The sequence below is a fragment of the Pelodiscus sinensis genome, chromosome 31 (genome assembly GCF_049634645.1).
Source record: "Pelodiscus sinensis isolate JC-2024 chromosome 31, ASM4963464v1, whole genome shotgun sequence".
In the NCBI taxonomy this organism is placed as follows: domain Eukaryota; kingdom Metazoa; phylum Chordata; order Testudines; family Trionychidae; genus Pelodiscus; species Pelodiscus sinensis.
Window position 1 is genome coordinate 10,638,111 of NC_134741.1, and position 26,121 is coordinate 10,664,231.

Below are 26,121 nucleotides of genomic sequence, written 5' to 3' on the forward strand. Positions count from 1 at the left end.
AAACTGCCCCATGGCCCTCGCCTGCACCATGCTCAGGGCCTGGGGATTTTCTGTCACTTTGCCAGACCAAATAACTAGCCCCCTCCCCCCACTGCTCTGGAGTCTCTGCCTCTCATGGGCCTTCTCATCCTCAGGCTCCGCTTTGTCTCCAGACAGACCCTGCTCTGCCACAGCCGCCTCCCTCTGTCTGTTACTCCTGGGCCTTCCAGAGCCAAAAAAGCCCCTTCATTCTGACTGTGAATACCTGGGCTTTTAGCAAACACACCTGCATTTGCTAGGGAGGGGTCTGAACAATTTTTGTAGAGAGAGAGCCACCATGGATCATCCTGGCCAACTGTCTCAGAGAGCCAAGGAAGGCAAATTATTTGTTGAAGAAAGGAAACTGCCACCCCAGATGGGACTTGAACCCACAATCCCTAATTTAGGCAGCCAGTGGCTTGTTCATTAGGCCACTGGGAGAACACAGAAAATAATGCCAGAGACAGAAATTCACCCTTCTAAATGTCCCTTCTTCAACTTTTAGCTCCTTATTAAGCCCCTTTGAAGAAGCCAGATACACAGGAAGGGCTGATCACACCCCTCTGAAAATCAGCTTTCCATGGGTATCAGTAGCTGGCTCCGAGTCATGACTTCCCCAGGCTGGCACTAAGGGGCATTCTCAGCTGATGTCACCCCCCTTTGTCACGTGGGAGTTGAGCTCATCCCAGGTACAGGCTGGTCAGCAGCACCTGCGCGTACCTGGGCACCCAAGGGAGCAGAAATAAGGTCCTGATTTTAAGAAGAATAAGGAAAAAGGGATCTTCCGGAAAAGGTTTATTTTCCGAAAGATCCCTGGGGGGGGGTCTGTCTAGACTGGTGCTTTTTTCTGGCAAAGCCATATTCATGCAAATGCTGTTGGGAAAATTTAAATCCCCACGGCATTTGCAATTCTGAAGTGTCTCATTAGCATCCCTTTTCTGGAAAAGGGTGCCAATGTAGACACAGCCATTGGGTTTTGAAATTTGCGTAGGTTTTTCCAGAAGGACAGTGCAGTGTAGGCATAGCCTGAGTGTTGCTCAGCACTCGTAGGAGACAGGGAGGGACAAAACTGTCTAAAGGCACCTGCTGCCTTTCAGAACAACCCCCAGCCCCAACCCCAAGTCCTAGCCCTTCCCTCCACCCTTACTGGTGTCTGCTGGGAATTGCCTGGATGCCAGCCCACCCCAGTGTCAGCCTAAGGATTGACTGGTCTGTAAAAGCTGCATCCTGGAAATGAGGAAGCAGCTAAAGTGACTCTGATAAGACTTGAGCCCTCAACCTTTGAGCATCTAGCTGGGCTCACATTAACCAATGCAGCTTAGAAGTCCAACATGCTTTCCATTGCACCACAGAGCCTGATGGGCTACTGAGTTTGATATCTCCATTCTCTACTTTGCAGCATGGCAATTGCTGGGGGGGGGGGGGGGGGTCTGTCCCTTTTGGGAGAGGAGGTAGGAAGAGGGAGGGGGCCACTGAAATTAAAGGATAAGAGCTGAGATGCAGATGGAGACATTGAACCCACTGCCTCTTGTATACTAAGCAAGTGCTCTACCACTCGAGCTAATTCCCCTGCCTGTGACAACCCCTGCTTCCTCACCCACCTTGTTCCAGAGCCCACAACATCCCTGCGGCTGCCCAAGGCTCCTTTCTGAAAGGGCCACTTGTGAGACTGACACCCGTGGGCTGGCTAGCTCGGAGGTTTAGGGGATGTGGTGCTCATATCACACAGACACGTCGTAAGAGCAAGCCCCTTATTTCAAACCATAACGGGCTTGCTATTCTGACGTCCCTGCATGGCAGGAGGAGGGAGGGACGTTTTGGAATATTTATTTGGAACTAGGTGCTGTGTAGCCAGCCCCAAATTACAAAATAAGCTATTTCAAAATAGGCGCATTGATTATTTTGAACTATGGGATGCACCCCTAGTGAGTTAGAGCTGAACTCTGCCCCCAGCTCCCTGCTCCACCCAACCACGTACTGACTCCCTCGCTGCCATGGGGCTGTTTGCATTGGCCTCTTCTCTCTGTCGCCAGGCTTCAGCCAGGACTGAGGCTCAGGCAGGAGAATGTGACCCGGCGCTCTGCACCTGGGCCCTGCATTTCTCATCCCTTCAGAGACACTTGCTAGTGGAGGAATAAATCACATTCACATGAGTGTAGATTATGAAACTTTGTAGTTGTTGTTGCCTTGGAAACTTCCCACAGACCTTCCCCTGGGGTCCCGGGCAGCCGCTCACATTGCACAGCTCACTTCGAGGTGAGGGTGCTGTGTAGACGTGCCTGTCCTGTTGAGGGCCAGCCTGCTGGGGGGAGGTTCTGGCCACTTACTTTCCTTGTCTCCCTCAGACTGTGTCTACACTGCAGGGCTACATCTACGCTGCCAGCTTTTTGCGCAAGAGCAACTGTTCTTGTGTAAAAACTTGCAGAGCATCTACACTGCAGGTAAGTGTTCTTGTGCAAGTAACTTTATAGTGCAGCATCAGACAACAGGGCTTCTTGCATAGAAGTTATTGCTCTCGCCACGAGGAATAAGCCCTCTTGTGCAAGAATTCATCCACAAGGAGTCAGTGTGGACGGGCAACAGGGGTTTCTTGCTCAAGGAAGCCCTATATCTAAAATGCCCGTCAGAGCTTTCCTGCGCAGGAGAGCGTCCACACTGCCACGGGCACGCTTGCAGAAAAGCACTTCTCTTGTGCAACAGCACATGGCAGTGTGGACACACTGTTGGGCAAGACCTTTTGCACAAAACAGTTCTTGAGCAAGAAGTTTGCAGGGTAGATGTAGCCAGGGGGTGTTTGGGTTTGTTACCAGCACAGAGCTTTGTACAACAGCCCAGGGAACATTGTGAAAAGCCAAAAACTTCCCGCCCTGGGTGTCCTTGGCCAGTCAGCAAGTGGCAGAAAGGTTCCCTGAAGTGCTGACTTCAGGTGATTTGAAACAAACCCCCCCCCCTTCTCTCTTGCCTCTACCAGAGGTTTAGTGGCAGCCCTGCCTGCCCCAGCCCCCTCCCACTGCAGCCAGGGGAAATCTTGGCAGAGACACTCCCAGATGGGACCCTCAATCCCTTCTGCCCTCAAGGGGAAACCTCACAAAGGAGATTCCAAGCAGCCAGGCCATGGGGGTCTCTGAGATTGCCCCTGTCCCACCTGGTTGTTGCCAGGGGTCTTCTATGAGGTCACTGCCTGGCAACCAATGAGCTGAGGTGCTGCAAAAGTTCCGTGTGATGTCACTGCTGCCTTGCAGGCTCATGTCCTGCCCCCGGCCAGCCCCTGGCATGTGTGAGCTGCTCCCCTTCTGCCCCCAACACTCAGGGCTGGTTCTGGGGCTCAAGCAGGGAATATCAGGGGCTGCTCAGGGGGCCACATTGCTAAGAATAAGGGAGCTTTTGGAAAAGGTTTTATTTTCCAAAAGATCCCCGTCTAGACTGGCGCTTTTTGCCGGCAAAGCCCCGAGCTGGAAAAAAGCAGCAGCCATGTTCATGCAAATGAAGCAGGGGAGATTTAAATCCCCGCTTCATTTGCAATTGCGCTGTGTCTAATCTGCATCCCTTTTCCGCAAAAGGCCCTTCAGCAGCAGCACACGGCTGCCATCCAGCAGGCCCTTCCGGGGGCTTGTGCATCTGAGAGGCCCTGAGGGAGAGTTCCAGACAAGGACACCTGTGAGACTCTCCCCTGGGTGCCCCCACAAGGGGCCTCTGTATTTCCCCTGTGCCTCCCCCACCACCACCGCACACACCCTTCCCCTGCCCGCCCTTCCCACTTTCAGCTCCTGCCTCCCCTGCTGAAGACACGTGAGAAGAAGTGGTTTGTTTTTTTGTGGACCTGCCCCGACCGCACCCCTAGAGACTCTGGAACAAAGACACATGAGAAGAACCCAACTTTCTTCCTTTTGCTGTGACATGGATGGATCTAGCTCAGGTTTCACTCAGGGGGTCTGTCTGCATGTGAAGTACCTGTGACAGCCCCTGTGCTCCTCTGCCCCTCATCAGCAATGCCACCTACTTGGGGGAGCATGTACCCCGAGACTTGTAGCAACGACAACCTAGACAAGCCAGTACCAGTCAGGCTCCCTTGGATAGCTCAGCTGGCAGAGCAGAAGATTGTAATGTGTGTGTTTGGCAAGTGATCCTTAGGTTGCTGGTTCAACTCTTGCTCAAAGGAGCGATTATTTTTCCTCCGGCCTGGCCTTAGCAGAAGGTAACCAAGGTGGTTGCTTTGGGTCCATGTCTTCAGAGTCTTCCACTGCAATTGACAGAAAGATTGTGGGGAGGAGCTGCCAATCACATTTCTTGGGCTGCGCAGGTTATATCCACAAACACAAAAGTTCTTTTGGAACAATGGCCGTTATTCTAAAATAACAATGCAAGAGTCTACCCAGCAATTCCGTTATTTTGAAATAATTCTGAAGTAACAGACGGTTTATTCCGACTTCTGCAAACCTCATTCTACGAAGAATAACACCTGTTCCAAATTAGCTATTTCAAAATAAGGTGTCTGTAGATGCGCCACTGCTGCTAGTTTGAACTAGCCCCTCCCCGGGGCCATTCTAAGTTATTCTTCCTGGGGCTCTAAATCGAGATAGCTCATCTACACTGGGGAGCCTGCCTCAGACTATTCTGAGGTTTCCCTGCAGTGTAGACATGCTAGTTCGAAATAAGCTATTTTGGAATCACTATTAGAGACCAGCTTATTCCAAACTAAATGTGCCGTGTAGTCGTAGCCAGAGGGATGAAGCAGCAGGAGGAAAGCCAGGAGTGCAGAGGCCAGTCTGAAAGCTCAGTATTCGATATGGCTACACACAGTCACCTGTTTAGGTCCCATGGTGTAAGGGGCAGGACTTTGAGTCTTGCAATCTGAGTTCAAACCTCAGTGGGATTTGCTGCGTTGGGGATTATTGTTGTGAGGTTTTTCACACTTCCTGGCTATGCTGCAGGCTTCTTGCACAAGAATGGCAGTTCTTGTGCAAAAACTAGCACAGTGTCTACCCTGCATGTGCATTCTTGTGCAAGAAAATGTACAGTAAACCATTAGAAAAGAGGGCTTCTTGTGCAAGAGTTATTCCTCTCCCCATTACGAATAAGCCCTCTTGCACAAGAAGGCAGTGTGCACAGGCAAGAGGGCTTATTAGAGCTTTCTTGCACAGGAGAGCATCTATGCTGCTGTAGATGCTCCTTATGAGGAGATAAACCACCTCATAGAGCTGGAAGGGACTTTGAGAGGTCAGCTAGTCCAGCCCCCTACCCTCATAGCAAGGACAAGAACCAGCCCTGACAGATTTGCCCCAGATCTCTAAATGGCCCCCTCAAGGATTGAATTCAGAATCCTGGGTTTAGCAAGTTAATACTCAAACCACTCAGCTCTCCCTCTCTGTTGTGCCAAAGCACATGGATGTGTGGATATGCTCTTGCACAAGAACTCTTGCACAAAATAGTTCTTGGGCAAGAAGCCTGCAGTGTAGATGGAGCCTAAAGTTTTTCATATTTTTTTGTTTTAAAAATATTTCAAACAGTTGTTCAATGTGCCCCAAGCCTGGAATTGTGCTGCAGCCACCTCCCTCGCTACGGTCGCTGGCTCCATGTGCACTGGCCTTCTGTCTGGGTGCTGGCAGGGGAGTGAGAGGTGGCAGGTACCGATGGGTAACAGGTGCCAAGGTGCATACAGAGAAGCCAGAGCCTGCATCTCTGCAAGTGACCTCACTGTGCACACCTCAGCTTTTAACAAACACTCTCCTCCTGTCTGAGCCTAACACCAGTGTCACTGTCTGCTCCTGAGGGGTCCTGTCTGGGGGAAAATGGCAATTCCAGGGGACCCTCACAGCTAACATGGTAAAGAAGAAGACAAAGAGACTCAACTAGGAAACATCACAAGTGTCATCCCAGATGAGACTTGAACCCACAATCCCTGGCTTCAGAAGCCAACGCCTTGTCCGTTAGGCCACTAGGGTACATGAGCAATGATATGGAAACCGAAATTCCCTTTCTTTCTGGCTGGCCAGGGATACCCAGGGCTGGAAGGTTTTGGCTTTTCACAATGTTCCCTGGGCTGTTGTATAAAGCTCAGTGCTGGTAACAAACCCAAACACCCCTGGCTACATCTACCCTGCAGGCTTTTTGTGCAAGAACTGTTAGGTGCAACAGCATGTCCACACTGCCATGTGGTTTTGCTCAAGAACATCCATGGCAGTGTGAACGCTCTCTCATGCAAGAAACCCCTGTTGCCCATCCATATTGACTTCTTGTGCAACAGCTCTTGCACAAGAGGGCTTATTCCTCATGGGGAGAGGAATAATTCTTGCGCAAGAAGCCCTCCTTTCCTACATTTTGCCATAAATTTACTTGCAACAAGAATGCGCGTGCATTATAGATGCTCCTCAAGTTTTGTATAAGAAGCCTGCAGTGTAGACGTAGCCCCTGGGTGCCCAGAGATGGGCTGGCTAGTCACAGTCTGGCTCGGCGTGCTTTCTGCAATGGGAAGATGTCCATGGGGCAGGCGTATGACAGCGGCACACGGCTCTGGTGGGCTGGGGAGGGAGGCCCAGCATCCAAAGGAGCATTTCCAAGAGAAGCTTTTACTGACAGTGTCTGTCTCTGGTCTGATTTTACCATGTGTTGAGACACTGGCACCCACAGCAGCATGGACGGAGTGGCTGGAGGGAGTGGCTGGCGGGCGGCTGGTAGGAGCAGTAGCAAGTAGCCAACAGAGTGGGTGAGATGCCTCCTATCCCCACCCCCCCAAGAGTGGGAGGTGAGCTCTGAAAACCACCTGTGAGCTCTTAACTGCCCTGAGCAAGGGCAGCAACTGTGAGTGGGGTATGAAGATAGTCTGGGCATGTGAATGGGACACTTACATGGCTGGACTTGCATTGCTGGCAAAGGACACTGCTCAATCCCCTTGAGCAGGGACTTACTTGTGGGTTGGTTCTGAACCCTGCTTGTGCCCAGGCCTGACATAACCTGCCCCACAGAATTCACACAGCAAACCGAGCTCTCAGAGCACAGGGGGAGTTTGGGGGCTCGTTGCTGGGCCGTGGGGTGAAGCATCAAACCAGCCCCCTCGTGTGGGCCTGTGAGTGTTGCTGAATCTGGGAACGGCAAACAAAAGGTCTGGGGGCCACACAGAGACCCCGCTGGGCTGAGCAGGAAGTGGCTGGCACTTTGCTTTGTCTTTGCCTGTGGGCTTGTCTGTCTGCAGCCTGGAAACCTCCTGGCTCCTCAGACCACTGGTCCGGATGGAACGTTACAGAAGTTGGAATAATGGAATTGCTGTGTAGATGCTCCCATTGTTATTGCAGTATAATGGCCGTTATTCCCAAGGAACGCTGCTGTGTAGATGCATCCTAAGAAAAATGCTTCTACAATGGCAGGGGAAGACAGGGAAATGAGGTCACTTCTCTAGCTATCAAGAAGCAAACATGTCAGGAGTGGGATTTGAACCCACAACTCTATTCAGAAACCAGAACACCCAACTGAAGGAAAGGCAGGATCTTGAGTCTGGCACCTTAGACCACTCGGCCTTTCTGACACCCATGTGAGGATCTTTGAGTGCAGTTTTCGTACATGTGTGAGATGCTCAGGGAGGCCAAGGGGGCCCCTCTCTTTCCCCACCTAACAACAGCTCTACAGCCCAGCTGGGTTTATCCCCACTCACCCTAGCGAGGTGTTGTGCAGGGAGCTGACAAGAAGCGGAAGAGGGGAAACCGCTGGCTGGCAGAACTGAGGTTGGGATTCTCCTGTGCCAGGGAGTCTGTGTCAATGCCCCTGGGGATCCTAAGCAGGTGGCTCCTGGGCTTGTTGGCTCTGTACCAGGGGTGTCTCCTCTGCAGGGTGATGCTTGTTCCCAGGCTAACGCTTATCCCTGGGACACACTTTGTGCAGGGACCGTTGCTGGTCTTTGTGCCACATTATGTGTCTGGGACGTGGGAGTGAGGAACCTGCCCAAAACAGACACGTATCCACACACCACCCCCTGGTTCTGCGTCCCTGGCCCCCGGCCCTCCTCCGTCAGCCCCACACACTGCACTGAGCCTCCCAGCCTGCACCCCCACACGTAGCTTTCTTACAGATGCTGTTTTATCACAACCCTCTCACGCCAGCCTCGGCCCCCCAGGGGGTAGGTTGTGCTGCCCCACCCCCCAAAGGAGCCCTCATGTGCCCATGGGCAGAGACCCCACCAGGGGATTGGCCCTGGTTGTCAGGCAGCTTGTGATGCTGGCCACAGAGCACGCACCATGGGACCTGCAGGGAGGCTGCTCTCAGGGCACCTGGGACTCTGGGCTGGCAGCCGACACCCTGCGCTCCTGGCTTCCCTGCAGCTCTGGGGTCCAGCTCAGGGGTGGGAACCATTTCTTAGCTGGGCGGACGCAGACCCACCGAGAAATCAGCTGGGGGCTGAACACAGGAGAGAAGTGGAAAAATAAAACCAAACCCTCATTGACTTGGCTCAGCCAACCCAGGCGCTGGCCCGGCTCTACCCTCCCTCCTACCCCAGCAATGGCCACGTTGCAAAGCGGAGAGAGGAGATGTGGGAGGGGGCTACGCACAGGGCTCTGTGGTGCAATGGAAAGTCTGTTGCATGTCTAAGCTGTGGTGCGCAGTGTGAGCCCGGTCAGTTGTTCAAAGCTTGTGGGCTCAAATCTTTGAGCTGCTCTCTGAGTCCCAGGGCAGCTTTTACAGAACAGGCCATCCTTTGAATGAGGACAAGGGAAAAGACACAGGGCTGCCTCCAAGAGCTACAAGTCTCTTAGCAGCACCAAGGTGGTTTGCACCAGACACAAGGCCGGGTTCTCTGGTTCTAGGACCATTTGTTGGTATTTAACCTGTCACAGCTCCAGACTAACAGGGCCCCTCTGAAGGGAGCGACTGTGTGGCCCCCGGACCTTTTGTTTGCTGTTGCCGAGGCACAAGGCCCAGAGTCAGCAACACTCACAGGCCCCACAGGAGGGGGCTGGTTTGATGCTTCACCCAACGGCCCAGCAACGAGCCCCCAAACTCCCCCTGTGCTCTGGGAGCCAGGTTTGCCGTGTGAATTCTGTGGGGCAGGTGAGGTCAGGCCTGGGCACTGGGATTAGTTACCAGTTTCCTTGACCCTGGGATATTGTTGCACTTACAGCTGTGGTGGCTGAGTGGTTAAGGTGTTGGACTAGAAATCCACTAGGGTTTCCCTGCACAGATTCAAATCCTGTTCACAGTGAAACCTGGCTTTTGCCAACACCTGCTGCTAGGGCAACAAGCTACCCAACCCCTGGCACAGCATAGAACCCTCCCGTCCCATCTACAGGGACACCTGGGCTACGTCTACACTGGCGGATTATTGCACAAGAACAGCTGTTCTTCCGGAAAGCGTCCGCACCGCCCGCCTGCTCTTGCACAAGAAGATTTACAGTACGGTGTGGTAATAGAGGACTTGCATAAGAACTACGCTCATTTTTAACAGGTGTAAGCCCTCTTGCACAGGAGCTCTTGCACAAGAGGGCAGTGTGGATGCTCGGCAGGAATTTCTTGCACAAGGAAGCCTGATGGCTAAAATGGCCACCAGAGCTTTCTTGTTGAAGAGAGTGTCCATGCTGCCACGGATGCTCTTGCACAAAAGAACATCTCGCTCATGGCAGTGTGGACATTTTCTTGCGTGAAGAAGCTGCCAGTGTAGACATAGCCCTGAAGAAGGCAAAGGAGCCTACAAAAATCAGGTGGAAACACAGATAACAGAGCCCTTCCTAACTGATAAGGCAACTACTTGGGCTTTCAGCAGAGCCAACTCCCCATGGAGACAGCCAGGGGGGTAAGGGGCTCCAGTGGCCCCTCCCTGCTTGTTCTCCCCAAAAGCCAGCCCTGGTTGGGTAGTTGAAAAGGGCACTGTGGTTTAGCTGGCTAAAGTGCCTGTCTTGTAAGCAGGTGATCCTGGCTTCAAATCCCAGTGGTGCCTTGCTGTAGCCTTTGCTCATGTTTCCTGCGTCCTTCTGGGACACAGAAGAGGCCTCCTCTGGCCACCCATGGAATTGCTGGTTCAGGAAAAGGCTGATTGGGGAGGAGTGTTGGGAAAAAGGAAACCGCAAGCCTGGAGCAGGTGCAGAGGCTCCTGTGACTAGTGCTGGCAAGGCAGGGCTTTTGCTCCAATTGCTGGGACAGGAGAGCCAGCAACACATGCCCTTGTGATTCCCAGAGGGGGTCAGCGCCCAGAGATCCTGTGAGTGCAACCTCTGCAGCCATGGAGAGTTAGGGTATGTGGGCATCAGGTGCTTCTCACTTGTGGTTCCCTCCTGCAAGGGATGTGAATGTATCCCAACACTCCTCAGCTGATGTCACTGCTCTCTGTCACATGGGAGTTGGGCTCATCCCAGGTACACACATCAACAGCAGCTGTGCTTACCTGGGCACCCCGAGGGGCAGCAGTAAGAGCAGATGCTGTGTTTATGCCCAGCTTTGAACCAGGGATCTTTTGTGTGTTAAGTAAACATGATAACCACTACGCCACAGAAACACACTTTGGGGCTGGTGGAACTTGGCTGACTGTTCTGTTCCTGGCTCTTTCTAACACCCTGCTCTGCAGGGGAGGGGAATGCACCTTGTGAACACTCCACCTCTTGTTCTCAGGGAAGCCACTAACCCGAGCTGCCAGCTCCTCATTTCCTCACCAGCCCCTTGAGATTTGTAGCTCAAAGCTGGAGCTGCTGTGGCAGGAGGTGAAACTACAGAAGCTGATGGGGGACAATCAGCAGGCGGAGGGTTATTTTTTCTCCTCCCTGGCTGATGTGGCTAGAACTGAGAAGAAAATCCTCTTCCCTTCTCCTCAGAAGATGGAAATTGCAGTTGGTTCTCTCTCTGCATCTACTAAAGCTGGAGCCCAGGACTAGACTTTTTCTTTCTAAAACCCCGGTGAAAGCTGAAAGTGAATTGCTTGTAGGTTGAGAATGTGAGTTAAAGAAAGACATTGCCCAGCATAGGGCTTGAACCTATGACCCAGAAATTAAGAATCTCATGTTCTACCAACTGAGCTAGCCAGGTTTTGTGCAATAAGTGTTCTCACACACCATCACATGGTAGCAGAAGCCAAGTGTTCTCCACTGCCTGACTCAAGGCTCTTTCTTGCACCTAATGGGGGGGTTCTGCTCTGTGGGGAAGGTTGAACTCAAATCCCCTCCTGACACACCCACTTCTTTCCCCACAAGGAACGGCTCCATTTCCATCTCTCCAGTGGCAGGAGAAGGGGCTGGTTTCAGGATTTCTTTTAGTGCAGCAGCAAGGGGAGATGAAGGAAATTCAAACCCCTTTGCAAGCTTTGTGTCACAGGAGGGGTGTGAGCTGGGGAGCCTGCCCCCCAGAAGGGGCATTTGGGTGCACCCAGGGGCAGCAAGAATTCAGGCCCACAGGCGAGTGCATTGGGGATAACGTGTGAGCCCTTCCATGAGCATTTTCTCCTCCCACTGGGGAAGGCAGCTGGGCAGGACCCGCCTTCAGCCCACGTCCCTTTCAGCCCCAGGTGCAGGAGGTAACAGAGATTGGAGGTGGGGCTTTTCAGTGACCATGGAAGAAGAGGGAGGGGTCTCTGGATGTGCAGAACCCCTGGCTCTGCCTGTGAAAAGAAAGAACAAGGGCACAGCAGAAACTTCAATTCCACTTTGTGTTTCTTGACTCTTTCAATCTAAGGACTTTGAAGAAACATTCTGAACATCTACTCTAGTGGTGCAACTTGTCAGCACCCAGTATGTGTAAGATAGTACTCAGAAGAGATATGCTACAGTTGTGGGTTCAAACCTTCCCTGTAGCAATGGTTTTCTGTCCTACCTGGGTTGTCCCTGTGCAATGGTTTTTGAACCCTCTCTGTGCAACTTGGCCTCTGATCCTGCCCACCCAGCATTCACTCTGAAGAGGCCATAATATGTGAAGGGGGAAATTTCACTGATCCCTTCTCCTGCCTGTTCACTGGAAGAGGCCAGCCCCGCAGGGACTAAAAACCACTGCCCCAGGTGAGATTTGAACTCACAACCTCAGCATATCTCCTACAAGTACTGCACACTGACCCATTGCGCCACTGGAGCAGCTCTGCCAAAGGCTGCTTCAAAGTCCTTAGATTGAAAAAGTCAAGAAGCACAAAGTGGACTTGAAAAAGTGGGGCAAGAAGATCAATTCTGAAGGACTTGCACAAACCAACACCTAGCCAGAGGGTCTCACTGAGATTTGAACTCAGCTTGCAAGAGTCAAAGTTTCGCTCTGTGCCTGAGGCTCTCAGCTAGTTGATACTCTGCTCCCCTTGCTTGTTCCAATCAACAGCTTCACTTCTCCAGACCTTGCCCCATCTGAATGTGGCCTCATGGGAACGATCTGGCTCCCTGTCCAGCAGAGGAAGGAGAAATGTTGCCATGTGTTACTGATGTTGGCACCGCACAGACACTGGCCCTGTATCCCCTGCCCCGAGCTCCTTGGGACAGGGAGAAGCTCCAGGAGATGGTTCCCCTGGGATCATGTCTCACATTGATCCAAAGGTTGCGGGGACCCAAACCCACCCTGCAGCCAGGAATGCCGGTTCCTAGAAGCTCCCCCCTGGAAAGGACTCAACTGAGGGGTCAGGAAGAAGCTGGGGAGAGATGAGGCCAGAGGTTTCTGGGTGGGAGAGAGCAGCTTCTCGGCTCTTGGGCTAAGTTCGAGTGCAGCAAACAGGGAAGTGGCGACTGGACGCTCTGCATGGCCATTCCTCCCCAGCTGGACGTGGTTCTTGTTCTTCTGCATAGCACAGCCCATGCAGACAAGAGACTTGCCAATGGGCATCCAGAGCTGGCTCCCTGGGCACAGAAGGCTACAGCTCAGTGGGCAGAGGCTCTAACATGCACATCTCCCCCAGCCGCTGGACTGCAGAGTTGCTTTTGAGGTTTTGCAAGGTTTGGGGAGGGCAAAATGCAGCAAACATTGATCATTTGGCTTGTAAACCCCTTGGTCTTAGTGTTTTGGTTGGAGTCCCCAGGTGGGAGCCTGGCCTCCTTCAGTTTGGTTCCTTCCTGAGGGCACAAAATTAACAACAGCAATCTCTGTTAGCGAAAGGGTTAGCACCCGAATATTTGCCCAAGTTTAAGTGCAGCAGCAGAAGACAGTGTTGTGTGTGGTTCTGAAACAAAAAACATGACTAGTCCTGTTTTCTGTTTCAGGTAGACCAGACTAACATGGCTACATTTCTATCACTCCTCTGCATGTGTGTTTCTGTGGTGTAGCGGTTATCATGTTTGCTTACCCTGTGAAAGATCCTTGGTTCAAAGTCAGGTAGAAAACATGGTGTCTTCTCTTACAGCAGTTCTCCTTGGTGACTCCAAGGCCTGCTCCTGGTGCAGGGATGGATGGCATGTGTGCTGGCTTTCAGGAGCATGTGGGAGAGCTAAACAGGTTAGGCGGAGATAGGAGGAGGCAGGGCTGGGCCTAAGACTTCTCAGCAGTGCCCTGCCTGGGACCAGGTTGCTATGGCCACACAGTCCAGGACCCACCCTGGAAGTGCCACTACTGTGGCTGTGCACCTTCAGGGCACTGTGGCTGTCCCTTTCACTGCAAGGAGTCACAAAGCCACATAACATCATGCCCAGACCCCAGCCACCCAATTCCCCTCACTTTCTTCCTACCCAGCACCCTCAACTTACTTTGATACCCTCCCTTGTTCCTGCTCCCTCTATCCTGGCCACACACGGATCCTTGGTGCTTCTCAAGCCAGGCCCTGCAAGGAGCCACCAGGCAGGAACCAGCCCTTGGAGCTCAGCTTGCACTGGATCTGGTAGTTTCCCACCACATCTCACCTGAGAAGAGGTGACTTGTTCTCCTTCCTTCTGACCTTACGTCTCCGTTCCCTTCAAAGGTCTCTGCTGCTCCGGACCTGCCTCCTCATGGCGCTGCCCCTCTGCCACTGGGCTGGGAGCGGGAGACTCCACAGTCTCTGCACTTGGGCTGAGAAGTCTCACTGGGACTCGTCTGTTGATAGCGTTAGTCAGCCCGATGGCCAGACGGATCCATTCCGTAGTGCTGCCCAAGAGGGAGCTTTACAAGTGCCTAGTGTCCATTGGTATTTTCTGGGGCTCTGTGTAGGGGATTGGGCTTGGCCATCTTTTCCACAGGAAATGCCTCTTCTTTGGAACAGCAGCTCCCAGGAATTCATGGAACTTCTTCTTCTCAGCTTGGGAAAGGGACGACTAAAGGGCGATGGGACAGAGTTTTGTGTAATGATGACAGGGGTGAAGAAAGCAAATAAGTTTTTTTTTCTCGTACTCAAGATCCTGGGTTACAGAATGAAATTGCTAAGTAACCAAATTAAAAATAAACCAATAGGAAGCATTTTTGCGCCCAGTGGAACTTCTTGCCAGAGGATGTTGTGAAGGTGAAATCTACAAGAAGGTCCAAAACAGAACTGGATAATTTAATGCAGGAAAGGTCAATCAATGGTATTTAACCAGGATGCACAGGGCAGGTGTCCCTAGCTGGTGTATTCTAGAACCTAGGAATGGGCGACAGGAGGCATCACTTAATTGTCTGTTCTGAGGATTCCCACTTGGCAATGAAATTGGCTGCTGTCATGAGACAGGATCCTGGGCTAGTTGGGCAACTGGCATGGCCCAGTCTGGCTGTTCTGCTGTTCTGTTTGGTTTCTGTTCTTGTCCCCTCTGGATAAGGGAAAATGGACCCCCATCCTGAAGGGGACAGAAAGTGGCCTGTGAAAGGCTAGTGAAGGTAAGGAAAGACCATATAGGTAGGTGTCTGTGATGGTCTAGTGGTTAGGATTCAGCACTTTCACTGTTGAGGCTGGGGTTCAATTCCCCATTAGGGAAACCAGCCCCAGTATTTACATGACAACTGCCTACTCATTCATCTTACATCAGCTGTGACCCAAGAGGTTCACTCAGGGCCCCTTTCCCACCTCTCCCTCACTGCCAAGACAGCACCTGCCATTTTCAGAAGGCCCAGAGCTGGGTGACTCAAAATGCCCCTCCCCTCTACCATGCAGGCAGCCCTTGCAAGCCCTTGCAGGAAGCTCTGTGGCACACACAGCACTAGCCCAGCACACAGTCAGGTTGGCACAAGATCCATTGGTTCAGTTTGGTTGTTGAAGGAGACAACCCAGAACTGGCTCCAGCCCCCACTCAGTAACCTGGGGAAATGACCCACCAGGCCTGGGCCCCTTGGAGAGGCAACGATTCCCCACTGGCCAGGGCAGAGCCTCCCTCTCACACAGTCATGGAGCCTTCTCCCCCTTCACTCAGCTCTCATTGCGAGAGCTGCCTGGGCAGGTTCCTGCCACAAAGACACATCCCAGAGCAGGAGGGATGCTCAGACCAACACTGAGTGTTGCTCAGCGCTGGGGTGAGGAAGGAAAAAAGGGTCTAACAGTGCCTGCAGCCTTTCAGAACAGCCCCCGGCCCCACCCCAAGTACCAGCCCAGTCCTTCCCTCCACCATCACAGGGCTCCACTGGGCACTGCCTGGACTCAGGCCTCCCCGGTGCCAGCCTAAGGGCTCTGGAGAAGACATGGCAGCTCCGTGGGAGGATCTGGGAGGGGGGGGTGTGTTCAGTGTGGTCAGGTGGGGGGCAGAGGGTTTGGTTTACGTGGGGCACCAGTGGGTTGAGGGAAGGGAGGGGCTGGGGTGCCAGAGGCAGGCTCTGGCTGGGAGACTTACCTGGCTCACTCCCGGCCAGCAGCCCAGCTACATTTCTCAGGCAGCCTGCCCTGCCCCCACACAGGCTGCAGGGGCCATGTGGGTTGGTGAATAAGAGCCTGAGTGGAGGGGGGATGGTGCTTCACATGGCCAGAAACCAGCCAATGGGATTGTGCCAGGAGCGGGGACACTAACACTAACAGCTTCACTCAGCTCTCAGGGTTCGTCTACACAGTGCGCTTGTTTTTCAATAGCTTGTTTCAAAGTAGCACGTCCACGCTGCAGGGAAGCCTCGACTTAGAGCCCCAGGAGGCACTGGGGAGTGATTACTTTGAATGGCCCTGGGGAGGAGCTATTTCGAAATAGCTGCAATGGAGCAGCCACACTCCGGCTATTGCAAAATAGCTATTTCGGAAGAGGCGCTATCCCTCGGGCAATGCGGTTTACAGATTTGGAACTAAGCCGTGGTGGCTTTTGAGGTGAGTGAATAGGAAGAGGGAGGGGCCACTGCAGCCACTTGGCCCTCTGCTTGCAAAAAAGAAAAAATAGGGAACCTGCTGGTCATTGGAGAATGTCATCCCAGTATTTCTCACAGGCTAAGCAAGCACTCTACTACTTCAGCTAATTCCCCTGCTGTCAACTTTTTGAACCTTTTGGTGACTCTTCCCTTTGCCACAGGAATGTCTGTCTTCTAGGTCAGTTAGTCTTCTAGGTGGGGGAGGAGAAGGCTCCAACAAGGCTCCTCCTCACACTCATTCTTGTGACTCCCATTCTCTCTCTGGCCTCAGGAACAAATGTCCAGGAGACTCCCTGCAGCAAAGCCATGGGGGGGCTCTGAGATGGCCCCTGCCCTGCAGCCTGTCCCACCTGGCCATTGTCATGGACTCTCTGTGAGGTCACCTCCTCCCAACCTCCTTTAGCCAATAAGCTGAAGGGCTGAAAAAGCCCCTATAATGTCACTGCCACACCCACCCCTGCCCTCCAGGGCTAATGTCCTGCCCCAGGCAGCCCCTTTGCATGGCTGAGCTGCTCCCAGGGGTGAAAGTGACACATTTCTTACAGGGACTGTTCTATTGGGCACCATCCCTTGGGCTGGGGGAGGTTCAAGGCAGAAACGAGGGGGGTTTCAGTAAAGCTACATGTGAATGGATCCATCTAGCAACCACTGCCAGCCACATGCATAGGGGGAGGTTTTTGTGGAAGCACAACATGCAGTGGAGACATACTGGGGGGGCTGGAGAGCTGTCAGGCAGGCGGGAAGGCAATTACATGAGGTGCCAAAATAGCTCAGTGGGGCTAGCGTTAGACTGAAAATCTGAAGGTCCCTGCTTCAATCCCAGGCTTTGGCAAAAGCCTCTGTTCTTGAGGCTTGTCCCTTCTTTGGATCCTCTGTGAAGAGCCCAGCTGGGCCCTCTCTGCCCTGCTGCTCCACCTCCGAGCCAGAAATCCTGCCCCTCTTCAGCCAGAGAAGGAAAAGGGAGCTCTCCTTAGAGCAGCGTTGAGCCACCCCTCTCAGAACACCTGCCCTGGCTCTGCCAGCTGACCTATTGAAGCTCCTCTCTCACTGCTGCTTTGTCCATGCTGGCAGGAAGAGAATCCGGGACTCACCCAATCAGACCGGTGCCCAGTAACCACAAACAGATGTGCACATCTGCACCCTGGCAGCAGCTGTTGTGGGACTCTGCAAATCCCCCACTAGACCTGAGTCCCCACATGCCAGGCAGCCCGAGGGAAGGCCCTGGGGTCTCAAGCAAACAGAGTCTCAGGCGGGGGAGGAGGGTCTCAGCAAACTGGGCTCTCAGAGCACTGGGGGAGTTTGGGGTCTCCGGAGGGGTGAAGCATCAAACCAGCCCCCTCCTGTGGGACCTGTGAGTGTTGCTGAATCTGGGCCCCTGCACCTGGGCAACAGCAAATAAAAGGTCTGGGGGCCACACAGAGACCCCGCTGGGCTGAGCAGGAAGTGGCTGGGACTTTGCTTTGTCTTTGCCTGTGGGCTTGTCTGTCTGCAGCCTGGAAACCTCCTGGCTCCTCAGACCACTAGTCTGGATGGAGAGTTACAGAAGTCAGAATAATGAAATTGAGGTGTCCAGGTGTTGAGTTTCGGCCATGGCTAGTGTGGGGTGACCTACACTCTGGGGACAGCTGGAGGTGCCTCCTGAGAGCTGATTTTCAGAGGGGGGTGATCAGCCCTCCCTGTGTTTCTGGCTCCTTCCAATGCCTTGAATCTGTCATCTAAAAGTTGAGGAAAGTATATTTGAAAGAGGGAATTTCTGTTTTTCTGGTGTCACTAGTGTGGCCTAATGGACAAATCATTGGTTTTCTAATCCAGAGATTGTGGGTTTGAGTCCCGTCTGATGTGGTAGTTGTGATGTTTCCTAGTAGGTTCAAGTCTCTTTGGCTTCCTTTTCACCATGTTATCGGTGAGATGTATGAACACTGGACAAGTGTCCCGTGGAACTGCCATTTCCCCCCAGACAGGACCCCTCAGTAGCAAACACTAACAGTGGTGTTAGGCGCGAAGAGGAGGAGAGTCTTTCTGAAAAGCCGAGATGTGCAAAGTGAAGTCACTTGCAGAGATGCAGTAGCTGGCTTCTCTGTATGCGCCTTGGCACCTATTATCCATAGGTACCCCCCTCCCAGCACCCAAACAAAAGGCCAGTGCACATGAAGCACTGTTCTCGGCTCAAGAGCACATCCACACTGCCATGCAGTGTGATCCAAGAGGAAGGAATAGTTCAGTGGTTTGAGCCTTAGTGTGCTAAACCCAGGGTTATGAGTTTAATCCTTGAAAGAGCTGTTTAGAGACATCTGAGGCAAATTTGTCAGGTATGCATGTCACCTTGCCATGAGCATGGGGACTGGACTAGATAACCCCTCAAAGTTCCCTCCAGCCCTATGAGATGATGTATCTCCTTATAAAGAGCATCTGTGGACACTCTCTTGTGCAAGAAAGCTCTAAGGGCTGTTTTAGGCACAAGAAATCCCTCTTGCCTGTGCACACTGCCTTCTTGTGCAAGAAGCCCTCTTTTCCAATGGTTTACTGTACATTTTCTTGTGCAAGAATGCACATGCAGGGTAAACACTCCGCTAGTTTTTGCACAAGAATTGCCATTCTTGTGCAAAAAGCCTGCAGCATAGATATAACCATGCAGTGTGAAGAACCTCACAATAACAAGCTCAAACCAGCAGGTCCCACTGAGATTTGAATTCACATTGCAGGATTCAAAGTCCTGAGTGCTGCGCCTTACACCATGGGACCTATCTGCTGAGCTATGCATGGGCATCAGGGACACTCAGTTTTCTGGCTGGCCTCTGGACTCCTGGCTTCCCTCCTGCTGCTTCATCTCTCTGGCTACGACTACATGGCACATTTATTTTGGCATAAGCTGGTCTCGAATAGTGATTCCAAAATAGTTTATTTCAAACTAGCACGTCTACACTGCAGGGAAACCTCAGAATAGTCCGAGGCAGGCTCCCCAGTGTAGACGAGCTGTCTCAGAAGAATAAGTTAGAATGTCCCCGGGAAGGGGCTAGTTCAAACTAGCAGCAGTGGTGCATGTACACAGGCCTTATTTTGAAATTGCTAATTTGGAACAGGCGTTATTCTTCGTAGAATGAGGTTTGCAGAAGTCGGAATAAGCGGCCTGTTACTTCAGAATTATTTCAAAACAACGGAATTGCTGTGTAGACTCTTGCATTGTTGTTGTGGAATAACGGCCATTGTTCCAAAAGAACTTTTGTGTGTGGACAAAACCTGCGCAGCCCAAGAAATATGATTGGCAGCTCCTCCCCACAATCTTTCTGTCAATTGAAGTGCTGGGTTCTGAAGACATGGACCCAAGGAAACCACCTTGGTTGCTTTCTGCTAAGGCCACTCTGGGGGGAAAAGAATGGCTCCTTCAAGCCAAAGTTGAACCAGCAACGTAAGGATAATTTGCCAAACACACACTACAGTCCTCCGCTCTACCAGCTAAGCTATCAAAGGGTGCCTGAACAATGCAACTTTGTCCAGGTTGTCCCTTCTGAAAGTCTCAGGGCAACTTCTCCCCCAAGTACATGGCATTGCTGATGAGGGGCAGAGGAGTACAGGTGCTGTCACAGGTACTTCACATGCAGACGGATCCCCTGAGTGAAACCTGAGCTAGATCCATCCATGTCTCAGCAAAAGGAAGAAAGTTGGGTTCTTCTCATGTGTCTTCTTTGTTCCAGAGTTTCTAGGGGTGCGATAGGGGCAGGTCCACAAAAAAACAAACCACTTGAATGAACCTGGGTCTAGAAACACCTCTGAAGGTTTCCTTCTATCTTTGGCCTGGAAAGGTCATCTGTAACAATATGGTTTCTCTGTAGCTCTATTGGAAGGCCTGTAGCTATTCAGTAGGTCTAAGCTAAAGCCTTCTTCTGCAGCCAGACTCAAGAGCAGCAGCAATTAGCTGTAAAGCCTGGAGTCACATACTCACATTCCAGCTAAATGACACTGAAATAGTGTCACACTAGGCTGTGAGAAGGGGATCCTGTCCTAATGGCACCCACTGGTACCAGCTAAGAAACAGATCTCAAGATGGGTAGAGAAAACTTAAACACCATTTTGACTGGCAAGAAACTGCTTACCGATAGTTGTGGTTGTGCAATGGGCATTCTATGATTATTGTCCTCCCTTTCCTATTGTTTGTCTGTGTAGTTGCTGTCTGGTTTGGATCTGTTTCTGTCTGCTGTAAAATTAATTTTGCTAGATGTAAATCTACTAAGGTGGTGGAGTACGATTGGTTAGGTAAATCACAATAGTATCTTATGACTGGTTAGCAAAATTATACTAAAATAATTGGTTAAGATATTGCTAAGCAGGGCTCAATTTTCACTATATAAACTGGGGTCCAAGATGGAGACCAGCAAGAAGAAAACTCACCTGTGAAAGAACCTTCAACCAGAGCTTCTAGGACACCTCTGCACAAGCCTGAGTAGGGCAACAAGCTACACAAGCACTGAAACCCCTGTCTCACAGTAGAACATTCCTGTCTCATTAGAAGGGACACCTGACCAGCCTGTGTTTCTACCTGGCTTTGAATTAAAGACTTGCCGAATATTAAGCAAACACAATGACGACTACACCACAGATGCTTGTCTTGCTTGTACGTAAACTTAACCCTTTGGCCAACTCAGATTGCTGCCAGGGAAGGAATTCTCTCTTGTTAATTCTGTGCCCTCAGGAAGAGACCAAACAAAAGCAGGCCGGGCCCCCATCTGGGACTCCAACCCAAACCCTGAGAACCAGGGGTTTACAAGCCAGATGATCAAAGTTTGCTGCACTTTTCCCTCCCCTCAACTGTGCTAAACCTTAAGGCCATCTCTGCAGTCTCAGCGGCTGGGGGAGATGTGCATGTTACAGCCTCTGCCCACTGAGCTGTAGCCTTCTGTGCCCAGGGAAACAGACACTGCCAGGGCTGGAGGGAAATGGGGAATGGCTGCACTTTGGGAGTCAAAGGTGTTGTCTGGGACCATGCAATGGAACAGTTTCAGTAAGGTGCTTCAAGAGAGTGCCATGGGTTAACTAGCTAAAGCCCCTTGCCTAGTAAACAGGTGATCCTGGGTTAGACTCCCAGTGATGCCTTTTGGATGCCTCTGATCATATTTTCCTGTGTGCTTCTGGGACACAGAAGAGGCCTCCCCTGGCCACCCATGGAACTGCTGGTTTAGGAAAAGGGTGAGTGGAGAGAAGAGTTGGAAAGAGCAGAGTGGCAGCAGCTCTGTGATGGGGACAAGCTGGGGCATTTCCCTGCATGCATAAAAAGTGTCACTGCCGGCCCAGGCTGGGCCAGTGTGTTGGCATCGACATCCCTCCTGTCTGAAGCATCCCACCAGGGAAAAACTGAAATTGTGTCAGGAGATGAGGGGTCAGGGTCCCCACCAGCAGGAGCTATAGGGCTTGGGGCCTCTACTTCTCCCCAGCAGGAAATACCAGACCAGGGGTCCCTCCACCCCTCCACAGAAGGAGCTATGGAGCCTAGGGAGCCCCCCCCTCAGCAAGAGGCCACAGGTGCCATGTGGCTCACACACACACAGGTGCACGCACCTTCTCCGCTCCTGGAACAGGAACAGCGACTAGCAGTGAGGCCCCTCCCTGGCAGCACTGTGTCTTCCCAGCCTGGGGATTTTCTGTCAGTTTGCCCCAGCAAATAATTAGCCCCTCCCTCCTCTGGAGCCTCTGCCTTTGGTAGGAGTTCTTATCCTCAGGCTATGCTCTGTCTGACTCCTAGGCCTGATAGGAGAGTAGGCCCCTTGGCTCTCACTGAGGACACCTGAGGTTTTAAGCAACCCCACCCCTCATGCCATCTGCCCCTAACAGCAGCCTCTACTAAGGAGGGGCCTGAACAACAGGAGATGGCAACTGTGAAGCACCCTCACCAAGGCTATGTCTACACTCACGGCTTCTTTCACAAGATGTTCTGCCATACTGCCATGTGTGAGCTGTGCCACTACACCACAGAAACACACTTTGCTAGTGGAACTTGGCTGACTGTTCTGTTCCCAGCCATTTCTAACACCCTGCTCTGCGGGGGAGGGGAATGCACCTTGTGAACACTCCACCTCTTGTTCTCAGGGAAGCCACTAACCCGAGCTGCCAGCTCCTCATTTCCTCACCAGCCCCTTGAGATTTGGAGCTACTGTGGAAAGAGGTGAAGCTACAGAAGCTGACAGGGGACAATCAGCGGGCGGAGGGTTATTTTTTTTCTCCTCCCTGGGCTGATGTGGCTAGAACGGAGGAGAAGGAAATCCTCTTCCCTTTCCCTCAGAAGATGGAAATTGCAGTTGGTTCTCTCTTTGGTTCTACTAAAGCTGGAGCCCAGGACTACACTTTTTCTTTCTAAAACCCTGGTGAAAGCTGAGGGGGAATTGCTTGTAGACTGAGAAGTTGAGTTAAAGAAGGGGACTGCCCAGCATGGGGCTTGAACCCATGACCCTGAAATTAAAAGCTCTACCAACTGAGCTAGCCAGACTATGTGCAAAAAGCTTCCTAATATCCTATCACAGCATAACAGGAGCCAAGTGTTCTCCACCGCCTGACACAAGGCTCTTTCTTGCCCCTAACATGGATTTCTGCTCTGTGGAGAGGTTTGAACTTGAACTCCACTCCCAACACACCCACGGTATGTCTACACTACAAAGATAGTTCGAACTAACAGACGTTAGTTCGAGCTAACTTTCGTAGGTGCTACACTAGCGCTCCGTTAGTTCGAATTTAATTCGAACTAACGGAGCGCTTAGTTTGAACTAGGTAATCCTCATTCCACGAGGATTAAGCCTACTTCAAATTTACTAGTTCGAATTAAGGGCTGTGTAGACCCTTAATTCGAACTAGTGGGAGGCTAGCCCTCCCCAGGTTTCCCTGGTGGCCACTCTGGCCAACACCAGGGAAACTCGTCTGCCCCCCTCCCGGCCCCGGACCCGGACCCCTTAAAGGGGCACAGGCTGGCTACGGTGCCCGTGCCAGGTGCAAGCCTGCCAGCACCCAGCCAGCAGACCCTGCACCTGGCACGGATCAAGCCACCCACCCGATGCCCCCCAGCCCTCCCCCTCTTCCCGGGACCAGGCTGGCGGCTCCCGGGAGCTTGCCCGAGACCGCAAGAGGCGGGCACCCACCTGGGCTAGTGCGGACATCGTGGACCTCGTCCACAATATCCGCACTAGGCACAGGAAAGTGGCCGGCTAGGGCAGGAGAGCTGCCAGCCTGGCCACCCAGGAGCAGGTGTGCATGAAAATCAAGGGGGTCCACTGAGACCCACGACCCTGAGCCCTGAGCTTACAATGACCGTACTGGGTCAGACCAAAGGTCCATCTAGCCCAGTAGCCTGTCTGCCGACAGCGGCCAACCCTACGGACCCTGGAGGGAATGGACCGAAGACAGTGACCAAGCCATTTGTCTCGTGCCATCCCTCTCCAGCCTTCCACAAACCTTGGGCAGGGACACCACTCCTACCCCCTGGCTAATAGCACTCCATGGACCCAACCTCCATGACTTGATCTCACTTCCCTTTCAACTCTGTTCTAGTTGTAGCCTTCACAGCCTCCTGCAGCAAGGAGTTCCACAGGTTGACTCTTTGCTTTGTGAAGAACAACTTTCTGTTACTAGTTTGAAGCCTGCTACCCATTCCTTTCCTTTGGTGTCCTCTAGTCCTTCTTTATGGGAACTAATGAAGAACTTTTCTGTATGCACCCTCTCCACCCAACTCCTGCTTTTAGAGACCTCTATCCTGTCCCCCCTCCGTCTCCTCTTTTCTAAGCTGAAAAGTCCCAGTCTCTTTAGCCTCTCTTCATATGGGACCTGTTCCCAACCCCTGATCATTTTAGCTGCCCTCCCCTCTCCCAGCCTCTCTCTTCCCCTCTCCCACCTCCTTTTCCCAGTCTCCCCTAGTTTTGTTCAATAAAGACAGATTCCATTTGGGGCTTCTGGGGGTGGAAGCTCTCCTGCAGCCCCCCAATTGCTCCCTCTCCCCAGATGGCAGCCTGCAGCAAGTGCAGCCGGGCTGATGGCCGAGTGCTGTGATGTGCCCAGTGTGGGTAGTCCGGGCACTCCAAGCCAGGACTGCTTTGCAAGCAGGGCACCCCTGAGAACTGTCTGTCCGGGGTGGGGGTCAGGACCCTTTAAGCACAGCCCTTGGCTAGCCTGAGACAGCATCTCCACGCTCTAAGTCCTCCTCTGATGCCCTGCCGGCACTGCTTCCGGCCATCCTTAAGCCCGGTTCAGGGTCCACTTAATGTGGACATGCTAGTTCAAATTAGCAAAACGCTAATCCGAACTAGTTTTTAGTTCTAGATGCGTTAGTTCGAATTAGCTTAGTTCGAATTAACTAATTCGAACTAAGTTAGTTCGAATTAACGTTGTAGTGTAGACATACCCCCACTTCTTTCCCCACAAGGAATGGCCCCATTTCCATCTCTCCAGGGACAGGAGAAGGGTTGTGGCCTGTTCTCTGCAAAATGCTCAGCCTGTTTCATTTTCTGCAGGAACAAGTGGGATCCATGAGCCCTGTTCCCCAGTGACAAGTGTGTGTCCTCTTCCCCTTCCCACAGACACAGCAGCCAGGGGGTTGTGCACCTGCAGTGGCCCCTTCCTACTTGGCCTCCCACAAAGCTGGGGTGAAAAATTGCTGGACACCAGCCCTCCTGGGCCAAGCCATGGCAGAGGTAGCAGGATTCAATCTCATCTTCTCCTGCCTGTGCCCTGGTGCTGAGGGGCCTGCCCCTTTCCTGCTGCCCCAACTCTTATATCCACAATGCACTTTGTGCAGGGGCCATTGGTCTTTCTGCCAAGCTGCGTGGCTGGGAGCCAGGACTCAGGACCCTTCCCCCAATCCCCCCTCTGACCTGCTCACACTGTCTGGCTGCCTCCAGCACAGGATGAGCTCAGGGGCCAGGTGCATGACCTGCCCTGCAGCTGTGATGGCATCAGGCCCTTCCCGCCTGCCTGCTCAGTCTGGAGATGGAGCTCCAGAGGGCCTCAGGCACCCAGCAAGAGGAACAAAACTCTCTTTGTTGAGCCTCAGTGCATGGAAGCTGAAGCACCTGAACCTTGTAACAACCAGCTGAGCCCCAGCAGGTCCCACTGAGATTTGAACTCAGATTGCAGAATTCAGAATCCTGCCCCTTACACCATGGGACCCATGATATGAAAGTGGAGTGGGCACCTCTGACTCTCAGGTTGGCCTCTGCTCTCCTGGCTCCCTCCAGCTGCTTCATCTCCCAGGACTCCTTGTCCTGCCCCAGCTCTGCTGCTTTCAGGGCAAATCCCTTGTTAGGACCAGTCACACTCTGGGGTCAGTGAGGGTCCCTCCCACCTGAGATGTGTGTCACACAAAAGCCTCGTTTCCTGCTCCGTTCCCAACGCTGGATGCAAACACATGGTTGCAATGGGAATGTAACAAGTGCCCTCTTAAAAAGCTCATCAATTGAAATGAAACTTTTACATCTCCAGCTGTGTCACACTTTGGATTTCTATTGAACAGGGATTCTTCAAATGACCACAAACCCCTAACGTGCTCTAGTGCCAATGCACATAAACCAGACAAACCCTCCCTCAGCTGGAACCAATTCAAACCGGCTCTGTGTGTGTGTCTGGTTTCTGTTTCCATCCATTCAACAAGGGTGTGATCTGATCTGGATGCCCATTGGCTCATCCTTACTCTACTTTGGCCTTGTCCTGCAGAAGAACAAGGACCATGTCCAGCTGGGGATGAATGGCCACAATCGATCTGACAGCGTTTGATTTAGCAAGTCCAACTAAGACTCACTAAATCAAACCCAGAGGCCACCCCCATCAGCTTCCAGCACTTCTGCTCTTTGCTCCCTTTCGGCTTCCTGCTGTGGGGACATGGCCATCTCCAGCTATGTAGGGAGGGATGGCAGGGAGAGCAGACACATTGGCCAGGCACCACTGGGGGCTGCCTCCCTCACCTCCCCCATACCCAGCAGCTGCTTGGCCAGCTTAGTCATGGGG

At 52.4% G+C, this 26,121-nt stretch overlaps 3 non-coding genes across 3 annotated transcripts; 1 reads left to right on the forward strand and 2 right to left on the reverse strand.

Moving 5' to 3' along the window:
* Window positions 1-9,123: 9,123 nt before the first annotated feature.
* Window positions 9,124-9,205, forward strand: TRNAS-AGA (transfer RNA serine (anticodon AGA)). The gene has a single exon. It is a non-coding gene; the product is annotated as a tRNA-Ser (tRNA).
* A 1,738-nt stretch (window positions 9,206-10,943) lies between these two features.
* On the reverse strand, window positions 10,944-11,016 carry TRNAK-CUU (transfer RNA lysine (anticodon CUU)). Its single transcript has one exon. It is a non-coding gene; the product is annotated as a tRNA-Lys (tRNA).
* A 954-nt stretch (window positions 11,017-11,970) lies between these two features.
* TRNAT-UGU (transfer RNA threonine (anticodon UGU)) lies at window positions 11,971-12,050 on the reverse strand. Its single transcript is given in 2 exon segments — window positions 11,971-12,006; window positions 12,013-12,050. It is a non-coding gene; the product is annotated as a tRNA-Thr (tRNA).
* Between the last annotated feature and the right edge of the window lie 14,071 nt (window positions 12,051-26,121).